General features: G+C 40.8%; 1 long non-coding RNA gene across 3 annotated transcripts; it reads right to left on the bottom strand.

Moving 5' to 3' along the window:
* Positions 1-205: 205 nt before the first annotated feature.
* Positions 206-5823, bottom strand: LOC128628320 (uncharacterized). 3 transcript variants are annotated; one of them, XR_008392694.1, is made up of 5 exons: positions 5716-5823; positions 5242-5327; positions 2472-2592; positions 807-914; positions 206-687 (listed from the first exon to the last, which is right to left on the bottom strand). It is a non-coding gene; the product is annotated as an uncharacterized LOC128628320 (long non-coding RNA). The 3 variants fall into 3 exon arrangements; XR_008392695.1 differs by having other exon boundaries at positions 2472-2589; positions 5242-5823; XR_008392693.1 differs by having other exon boundaries at positions 5242-5823.
* Between the last annotated feature and the right edge of the window lie 4477 nt (positions 5824-10300).

Below are 10300 nucleotides of genomic sequence, written 5' to 3' on the forward strand. Positions count from 1 at the left end.
ACATCTCCTGTTCTGGGCAGCCCTCCTACTGTTACCATAGCTAGTCATTCAGAGCACAGAGTAGTCTCCCCTATTGGCCAAGATGGCAGCAGGGGGAATTTGGCAAAGAAAGGGAACAAACTAAAGATGCAGAGGAAGAAATTGGTTTCAAAACCCCTCCCTGATAGTAAGACAAAGGAAAAAAAGAAAAATTAAGAGGTACGTCTTTATTTTTATTTTTGCTGGGTAATTCAAGTTTTCATATGCAAGGTTTTCTCATCTTAAAAGAATGTGGTATTTTATATATATGAGAAGTTACCAAAGTAAGGCATAAAGAGCACTAATAAATAAAGGCAAGTGTACTAATCAGTAAGGCCCCAACTTATGAAGTAGAACACACATCTAAGACATCCTCTGTGTGTCTGAGTCTATGTCTGCATCTCAAGGGTGCAAACTGTTGGCTCTGGATGTGGGCATATCCCCCTGATTCACCCTTTGGTTCATCTTTACTCACAACTTTAATAATTCCCTTGTTTTTCTTTGTGTTTTACTACATTTGTATTGTACCCTGAAGGCCATACCCTTGAACATATTCTATTTGTGGCCTTGTACCTGGTCTTCCTCTCAGGTACTTAGGATTCAGCCTCAGCCAAGTGGCCAGTCTCTTCAAACAAGACTTTTTGGTGTTGTCTTCTTTATGCTCAGACCCTACATTAGAGAAAAAAAAAGACTGTCATCAGTCACCCTTACTGGTGTAACTCTGTGGATTGAGCAATTGTGCTAAGAACTGAAAGGTTTCTGGTTCAATTCCTGATCAGGACACATACCTGGGCTGTGGGCCAAGTCCCTGGTTGGAGCATGTGAGAGGCAACCAATCAATGCTTTTCTTGCCCATCAATCTTTCTTTCCTTCTCTTTCTCCATCCCTTCCCTTCTCTGTAAAAATAAATAGAGACAGACTCATAGACAGAGAGCAGGATGACAGGTAGGGGGTAGGTTAGTGGTTAGAGGGTAGGTTAAGGGATGAAGGAATCAAACAAAAAGGAAAAAGGACTCATCGACATGGAAAACATTGTGGTAATTGAAGGGAGGGTGGTAGTATAAGGGGATTAAAAGATAATGGAAAACAATAAAAATTAAATATATGTGTACTTAAAAAAATAAAATAAAACTGTCAGCAGTGTTTCACACCCAACCCATCTTGGTCCTTCCAGGAGAGCCAAAACTGCATAGGCTTGCTCTCTCTTCTGGCACTGCAATCACATACAAAAGAATAATAATAGGCAGAGTAACATCTTCTATATTTAATTAACTCCATATTTTTTATTAGCACAATATTTAATTGCTGCCTTGCTGGCCTATTTATCCAGTGCATAAGGTAGCAAAGTCTCTAAAATCTAAAATGAAATTTCAACCTTTTGCAGGTTAGTTTTGTATATGTAAAATGTAAGAACTATTAATAAAATATTATATGAATTAAAAATGTTTTAGAGTTCATACACTTTACAGGGTGACTTGGAAAACCTGGCTATGTCAATGTACCTGATGTCTGCCATCTGCTCTCTATCTGTTTTGTCCCCTGTGGACATCAAACCTCACAAAAGGTCATATGTTTTCATTCTGATATTGTTGGTTACTGTAATAATTTAACCAGGCCATTCAATTTTGTTTTTTGCAGATGGTTTCTATTTTCCTGCCATGCTTGCCTGAAGTTGTTCCTGTTTTACTGCAGCTCCACACTCCTGCCACAGCCTCCCATACATGACTGGGTTTCCTGCTTGCTGGAGGACCTGGTGCTCCTGCCTCAATTTTTGCCTCCATTTCAGAGCAGAATTTCCGGTCCCACAGAGCCAGGGTGGGTGGACAAACAGTCATGCATGAACTTCATTCCATATTGTTAGGCCTGAGGGTGAACTCTGAGCAAAGGGATTAAAGGTGGGTCCCGGTGTACCTGAGAGCCATTTACCTGACACATTGCTACAACTACTGGTTTTGTCATTCCCACAACTACTGGTTTTGTCAAAAGGGCTCTAGTGTCTATAATTTGGGATTTATAAAGCAACAGTGTTCCCTGCTAACATTTATAGTGTATTACTCTTTGAAGTAACAAAGTAGTAAATACCCATCAATAATTTTCTATGCATGCCCTGAAGTGCTTCTTAGAATAAATTTTAGTGATAGAATTATTGGGTTAGTGTAATAATTTTGATACGTATAGCCAAATAAGACTTTCAAACAAGTTGCTACCAATTTAGACTTTTACCAGTAGCAAATTAGCATTCCTGAGCCTCTTCCTGAGCCTTTGCCAAAAGCACATTTTATAATCTCTATCTCTATTTATCATTGCCAATTTAATAGATAAAAGATTATATTTCTTTGTGAAATATAAAAGTGTCTGTAAAAGTATATTGGTTGGCTATTGCAAGAATACAGAAAACAAACAGCCACAAAGTCTGTGGAGTGTAAGATAAAATTTGTTTCACATTTGTGCACCTGTAGGATGGCTGAGCCTCAGCCAATAGGTTTAGCTCAGCTTTAATTTCAGGATGTGTTCAGATCTTCTTCCTGGGTCTCATTTTCCTGGAACCAATGGCAACCTGGGAACATTCTTCTGCTGGCAATGACAGAAACACATGAGAATAAGCCTCTCTGCTCATATCACAACCACAGGAGTTTCCAAGCAAATCACCTGCCAAGCCAAATGTCAGGGGACAGGAAGTCCATGCTACTTAACCATGCTGTAGTAGCTGTATGACACTACTGCAGGAAAGTGAAGCATCCTGATCAGTAACTCAACTACAACAGTGAAGCTGAACACTATTTCACATGCTTATTAGCAGTATTTTTTCCTTGGGAGTACTACCTATTTGGGAGTGCTTTGTACCATTGGGCAGAGAAGGTAAGTCCTGAAGTGACAATGAGCTTGTAATGCTAGGAGAACTGCACTGAAGTATGTAAGCAAAGCAAAGAAATAGGGAAGGTGGTAGGGAGCCAAGGACCCATGTCACACTGACATGTTCTGATTTAAAATATGGATATTTGACAGGGATCCAGAGCAGCAACAAGAAGAATCACTTCTTAGGCTCTTGCAGTGTTTCAGAGGAGATGCAGTAGAACCGGTGGGAAGCTATACAATTTAGATGTAGACTACACAGAAGATGTGAGAGAAAGATGGGTCAAGGCCTGGGCCTCCAGGTAAGGGTGATTCCATAACTGAAATGAGGACACTAATTGATGATCATGGGTTTTTTTTTTTTTGAGGAATGACCATAAGTAATTCTACTTTAAACATACTTATTTGAGATGGTCATTAGACATATATGTATGGATATTTATGAAGTAGTTAGCTACTTGAGCCTTGTATCCAGAAAAATGGGCTGGAAACCATGATTTGGAGAATCAGCCCTGGCTGGTGTAGCTCAGTGGATTGAGCACCGGCCTGTGAAGCAAAGGATTGTGATTCAATTCCCAGTCAGGGTACATGCCTGGGTTGCAGGCCAGTTCCCAGTAGAGGACACATGAGAGGCAACCAGGCATTGATATTTCTCTTCATCTCTCCTTCCCTTCCCCTCTCTCTGAAAATAAATAAATAAAATATTTTTTTAAAAAGACTACTGCTAAGAGTGATATCAAAGAGTTTTCTTCTAGGAGTTTTTTTTGTCAATACACAATTTATTTTTAGTTTCAAAAAATGTAAAATATACATTGGGAATTAAAATACTGTGTTTTTCTTCTTTCTAGGGGTGTGACATCTATCTTTTCCAGTCAGTAATATTATGTCATTGTACTAAGCCAGTGTACTAAGTCAAAACAGACAGATGACCAATAAAGCTGTTTGCTATTTCCTACTCTTGCTGAGCTAGATTAATAGAAAAACATCCTCACAGGGAAACTTTAACAGGAAGAAAGAATTGCAGAGCTCCTACCCCAATAGAAAACCTGATCTATACAGAAAGGGTTTAAGTAAACCTACACAAACACTTAACATGCTATATGTTTACTTCTAGCATAAGCATACATTCATTGGTACCCAGTAAAAATAGCACCAACATAAAAAGCATATTTGCTTTCATAGCATTAACAACTAAAAAGCACACAGCATGTAATTTTTTTATCTTTAAGTGGGTAACAATGGAAGTTCCAAGACTGTTCCAAGACATAATAATACAAAAACCTCAGATGTAAGACTAGAAATTGATTTTCACATGTAGTTTATTTAAAAAGAACATATCTCTCAGTTAATTTCTACACCCAAATCAACTTACAATAATAGGAGCTCCAGAAATCCTAAGGTAGGCAGGCAGTTGGTGTGAGTAACACCCTAGATAAATACTCTAAAATGGTCAAATATTAAAAAAAAACATTGAGACTGAAGAAATGAAATTTTGACACACATAAAATCTGTGATATCACAAAAAGATTCATGCAAATCCTGCTAGGGCAAGAGGGCTGATGATGGTGGTTACTGACACACCAACAGATATACTGAGGAAGGCCTCTCCCCAAGTGGAATGCTGGATGTATGTGGGATTGCTCCAGAGGATAACAACTCAGAAGTCACTGAGAGATGTGCACTTGGGGAGAATAAATGGTAGATACTAAACATGAAATTTTTCCATGTTTACTTGGAAGGTCCCAGGAGAGTAAGGGAATTTGTGTTTGTTTGTTTGTTTGTTTGCTTGCTTGTTTGTTTGTTTTGACCCATCAATACTTAATATTCATGAAGAGAGGCAAGATGGTAGAGAAGTGAATGGAAGTTGCAATAACCTCCTCCCAGGACCAATGTGGAATTACAACTAAGTTGTGGAGAAATCACCCAGAACGAACAGCTGAACACTAGTGAGAGGGAAGCCTTATAAACTCAGACAGAAGAATCAGCTTTAGCACAATCTGTTTGGTAAGGAGTGTGGTGGAGACTCAAGAGGGAAGGCAGGGAGCACACAGGTGGCAGTGCTGCAGGAATAATTAAGAAACCAGTTGGATCCCCCTGAGAAGTGTGGGGTCTAAACCCTAATCTGGGATCCCCAGCCTAGAACACCAGAGCTGCAAAATGTACACAGGTAACAACCAGCAGCAGAAAGCAACAGGGTTGCTCTCCACAAGGGACAGACAGCTGTAGACACAGCCATTTAAAGGGCCTATTCACAAATTTTTATTTGTAGCCACTTACCCACAGCTTTGGCAAAGGTGTGGGCAGAGTGGGCTAGAAATGCCTCTGGAGAGACTGGGGACAGGAACTTTGGAGAGAGAGTGGAGAGAATACCTGCCAGAATCCTGGTGCTGAGTCATCACCGCTAAGGCAGCAGCCATCCTGCTCAGGCAGACCACTCCCCTGGAAGCAGCAGCAGCCTGAGGGGAAACAATAGCTCCAACTCCAGGAGGGATTCTGCCCTGCCCTATAAGGGTTAAGCCTCACTGCTGAGTACAGAATGACTAGATTAACAACTGAAGGAAATAGCCTTAGACAGTAGATCCCTGGCAGTCTCAGAGCAGGCTAAGATCAGACAGGGTCAACATCACACATTGCCAGAGGCAGAACCAGAAAGAAAAAAACAGTGGTAAATATAAGAGACTACCTAGATGAAATCCATTATGGTTTTCTCAATGATTAGTGATTTTTTTCCCACCCCACATAGCTTTCTAACATTCATTTCTTGTCTATCAACTTTATGTATATGAAGTCACTAGAATTTATACTATAGTTTATTTCTCTCTTATAATAGTCTTAATTCCTTACACCCTTATTAATACTGGTTGATTTGCTGTTGATAGTGGGATTGCAGGGGTGAGATATTCTTGCAAATATGGGTTTGTTCCCTGGGATTGTGGTTTTCTTCTGGCAGCACCTGTAAAACAGTATACAAGATGTGGTGGTCAGAGTAATATTCAGTCAACAAGCTGGAAGTAAGGACTCATCTAAGAATGACACACAAAAATAAAAAACCAACTAATCCCAATGGCCAACACGATTGGCATGCAGGGCATCACAAGAGTATTAAGATGATCAAGGAAACTGCACCACTGAATTCCACAGGTCTCCTGTCATGAAATTTTACACACAAACTCAGGGAGCTAAAACAGAACAATTTAAGAAGCAGAGATTAACAAGAACAGTCTCACAAACAATGGGAAGGCAGAGAAACAATCCCAAATGAAAGGAAAGGAGGAAGCCTCAAAAAGAATGCTAAATGAAACTGAGGCAACTCAACTATCAGATACTGAGTTCAAAGCAATTGTTATAAGGAAGCTCAATGAGCTCAATGAGCTCAGTGATAACAGGGAAACCATAATGAATTATCAACATGAAAAAGAAAATAGAAATTATCAAGAGCCAAAGTAAATGAAGAATAAAATTTCTGAATTGAAGAACACAGAACAAGGAATCAAAATCAGGTTAGATGAAGCAGAGGATTGAATCAGTGAGCTGGAAGACAAAGTACAAAAAACTCCAAGAAAGAGCAAGAAAAGGAAAAAAGACTCAAAAGAAAGGAGAGGTGTTAAGGAAACTACAGGATAATATGAAATACATTAATATCTATATAATAGGAATACCAGAAGGAGAAAAAGAAGAGCAATGGATACAAAACCTGTTTGAAAATGTAGTGATGCAAAATTTTCTTAATTTGATGAAAGAAAAAGTCACAGAAGTCCAGGAAGTAAAGAGGGTCCCAATCAAGAGAAACCCAAAGAGGCCCACTAAACTCAGTTAGGGTCAACATCACACAAAATGGCAAAATCCCCAGACAAAGAGAGAATCTTAAAGGCAGCAAAGGAGAAAAAAGAAGTAACATACAAGAGAGCCCTGATTAGGCTAGCAGCTGACTTATCAATGTAAACATTTCAAACCAGTAGGAATAGCATTAAATATTCCAAGTAACAAAAAGAAAAGGTCTAGGACTTCTGCCAAGATGGAGGCGTAGGTGGAAACACCTTGAGTCTGTGCACAACCAAATCTAAGAACAACAAACTTTTAACAATAATAAACACAACCAAACCAATAAACACAGAAAATCAACAATACGGAGTCAGAAAATAAAGAAATGCTCAGCTAAACTGGTAAGAGGGGCGAAGCCAGCCGCAGAGCAGGCTGACCAAAAAGATCCCAGAACGGGATGGTGCGCAAGCAGCCGAAGGCACGGATCACAGGTGCGGGCTAGCTATGGGGAGACACAGGGAAGAGGCGTGGCTGTCTGTCTGTGGTAGGTCATGCATTTGTGTGCAGATAAGCCAGTGAAGAGGCGAGCATTGAGACCACACAGTGCAGGGCAGCAGGCTCGCACAATTCCGCTCAGATAAACTTGCCGGGGCAAGTGGTGGGATGGACTGGGCTAGTGGAGAGGACCGCCATTGCTCCCTCTCTGACCCCGCCCCCACATACAGCATCATAAACCAGTGACCTGGGTGGCCCCACCCTGGTAAACAACTAAGGCTCTGCTCCTCATAATTAACAGGCGCAAAAGACCAAAAATGGCTCAAGAACAACTCAGAGCCCCAGAGCCCATAAAGTAAGCAATGAAGAAATAGCCAAACTTTCAGACGCACAGTTCAAAACACTGGTTATCAGGATCCTCACAGAACTGGTTGATTTTAGTCACAAACTAGAGAAACATATGAAAGCTAAACTAATTGAAATGAATGGTAATGCACAGGAAACCAATAGTAATGGAAAGGAGACTGGGACTCAAATCAAGGGAGTAGACAAGAAGGAAGGAAAAAAATGATGAAACAGAAAAGAATGAAGAAACGAGAACTCAAAAAAATGAGGAGAGGCTTAGGAACCTCCAGGACATCTTTAAACATTCCAACATTCGAATTATAGGGGTACCAGAAGGGGAAGAGGAACAGCCATGAGTGGAAAACTTCTTTGAACAAATAATAAAGGAGAACTTCCCCAATCTGGCAAAGGAAATAGAGTTCCAGGAAATCCTGGAAGCTCAGAGAGTCCCAAAGAAGTTGGACCCAAGAAGGAACACACCAAGGCACATCATAATTACATTAGCCAAGATTAAAATGAAGGAGAGAATCCTAGAAGCAGCAAGAGATAAGGGGACAGTCACCTACAAAGGAGTTCCCATCAGACCGTCAGCAGATTTCTCAAAAGAGACCTTACAGGCAAGAAGGGGCTGGAAAGAAGTATTCCAAGTCATGAAAACCAAAGACCTACAACCAAGATTGCTCTATCTAGCAAAGTTTTCATTTAGAATGGAAGGACACATAAAGTGCTTCTCAGATAAGATCAAATTCAAGGAGTTCATCATCACCAAGCCCTTATTATATGAAATGTTAAAGGCACTTACCTAAGAAAAAGAAGATAAAAAAGTTGAAAAGTGAAAGGACAGCAAACTCACAGTTATCAACAACCACACCTAAAATAAAAGCAAATTAAGAGGACAGCTAGATCAGGAGTGAACCATAGAAATGAAGATCATGTGGAGGATTAGCAACAGGGGAGTGGGAGAAGAAGGGGGGAGAAGGTACAGAAAATAAGTAGCATAGACAGTAAATAGAAAATAGATAGGGGGAGGGTAAGAGTAGTATGGGAAATACAGAATCTAAAGAACTTGAGACATGTGTTCATGAACTAAAGGGGGGGCATGGTGGAGGAGGAGTGTGTAGGGTGAAGGGGAATGAAGGAGGGGAATAGAACAAATGTAATGGCATAATCAATTTAAAAAAAACGTTAAAGAAGGGAGGTGGGGAGCAAGGGGCGGGGGAGGCTGGGATGGGAAAAATAGACAAAAAACTGTACTTGAAAAATAACTAAATAAAATTAATTAAAAAAAACGTTAAAGGAAAAAAAAGAAAAGGTCTACAACCAAACTACTCTACCCAGCAATGCTCTTGATTAAAATGGAAGGTGAAGTAAAGAGTGTCCCCAACAAAAGAAGGCTGGAAGAATATACCTCCACCAAACCAGCACTAAAAGATGTAAGGGGTCTGCTTTAAGAAAATGCAGAAAAAGGCAAGATGGGAGGAAGATGTCAACAGAGTCGGATGGAATGTATTCCAGCTCACATACACGTGGGTGAAAAGCCTTACCGAGCTACTGAGAAACGGAGTAATTAAGTAATAGATCCGCAGCATTTATGAAGTTGGGAGAGCAGCGATTGTGACGGACGCTGAGGTTCAGGTCAGCGGCAGGTTAGTGGCACATCGGGGAGTCAAGTGGAGACAGGAACTGTGGCAGGGCCAGTGCCCTTGGCCAGGTGGCCCCAGTGCTACAGCCGCTGCAGGCCCTGTTGCTACGGCCGCTGCAGCGGGGCTGGGACTGGCACAGGAGGCATCCTCCTCGGGAACAGGGGTACCAAGTGGCCCCGGTAGGCGACCAGCGTGGGCCAGCAGTGTTCTCCCTCCCCATCTCGGCAGTGCCAGGCAGAGGCCTTTGTGATTGAGTTTACACAGAGAACAGAGAGCAACAACAACAAAGGGCTGTGTTCATCTGTGGACTCTGTGGTTGCCAGCCCTGGAGAATTGAGAGATGCATTGTTGCCACTGGTCTGGCTGGGGATTGGGCTGGGCTGAGAGGCAGGCTGTCTAGTGAGGCTTTATTATTATTATTATTATTATTATTATTATTATTATTATTATTTTGAAAGTGGACTGAGGTGCTCTCCTGTGATGGCTTGGCTTGCTTACCACCTGGCCTGGCAGCGAGGAAGTATTGTGCAAGAGAGCAAGGGAAACAGGCAGCCTGGTGTAAGTGCGGGCGTCAGTATCCCAGTCTGGTAGCCTGGCTGGCATGCGCTGGCAACACAGCCCACAGAAAGGTCCTGCTACAACCAGAAAAACTGGTTTGGACAGTTTAAAACCAACAAGGGATGTTTTTTTCTTTTGTTTTGTTGTTTTGTTTTATTTTTGTAATCACATTTATTTTGAATTTTATTATTGCTTTATCTTTCAATACTTTGTTCCTCCTCTTTCTTTTTTCCTGTTTCAGTCCTTCTTCCCTTCTTCCCAAACTTATTGCCTTTTTCTCCCATCTCCTGCATTTTTTTGTGCTGTTTTCTTTTGTTTGTTTGTTGCTGGATACTTATATATTTTTCATTATTCTCACTTCTTTTATATTCTAATACTATTTCTGTATTCCTCCTCCTCCTATATAGGCTTCTTAGTATTGGCGGGTTACATTGTATTATGTGACAGGTCTCCCATGCTCTTTCCTCCACAATGTATTTTTAATTTTCTATACCTTACACCTCTTGTTTTCCATTAGCACACTACCCGAAGCTTTACACTCCCTATTCAGACTGAACTCATAGACTCGGTCACATGATTGTTGCTCTAATACTACTGTAAATAATAGCTGTTCTACATAACTGTAA

The sequence above is a fragment of the Artibeus jamaicensis genome, unplaced genomic scaffold (assembly GCF_021234435.1).
Source record: "Artibeus jamaicensis isolate MK-2021 breed Jamaican fruit bat unplaced genomic scaffold, CSHL_Jam_final contig_687, whole genome shotgun sequence".
In the NCBI taxonomy this organism is placed as follows: Eukaryota; Metazoa; Chordata; class Mammalia; order Chiroptera; family Phyllostomidae; genus Artibeus; species Artibeus jamaicensis.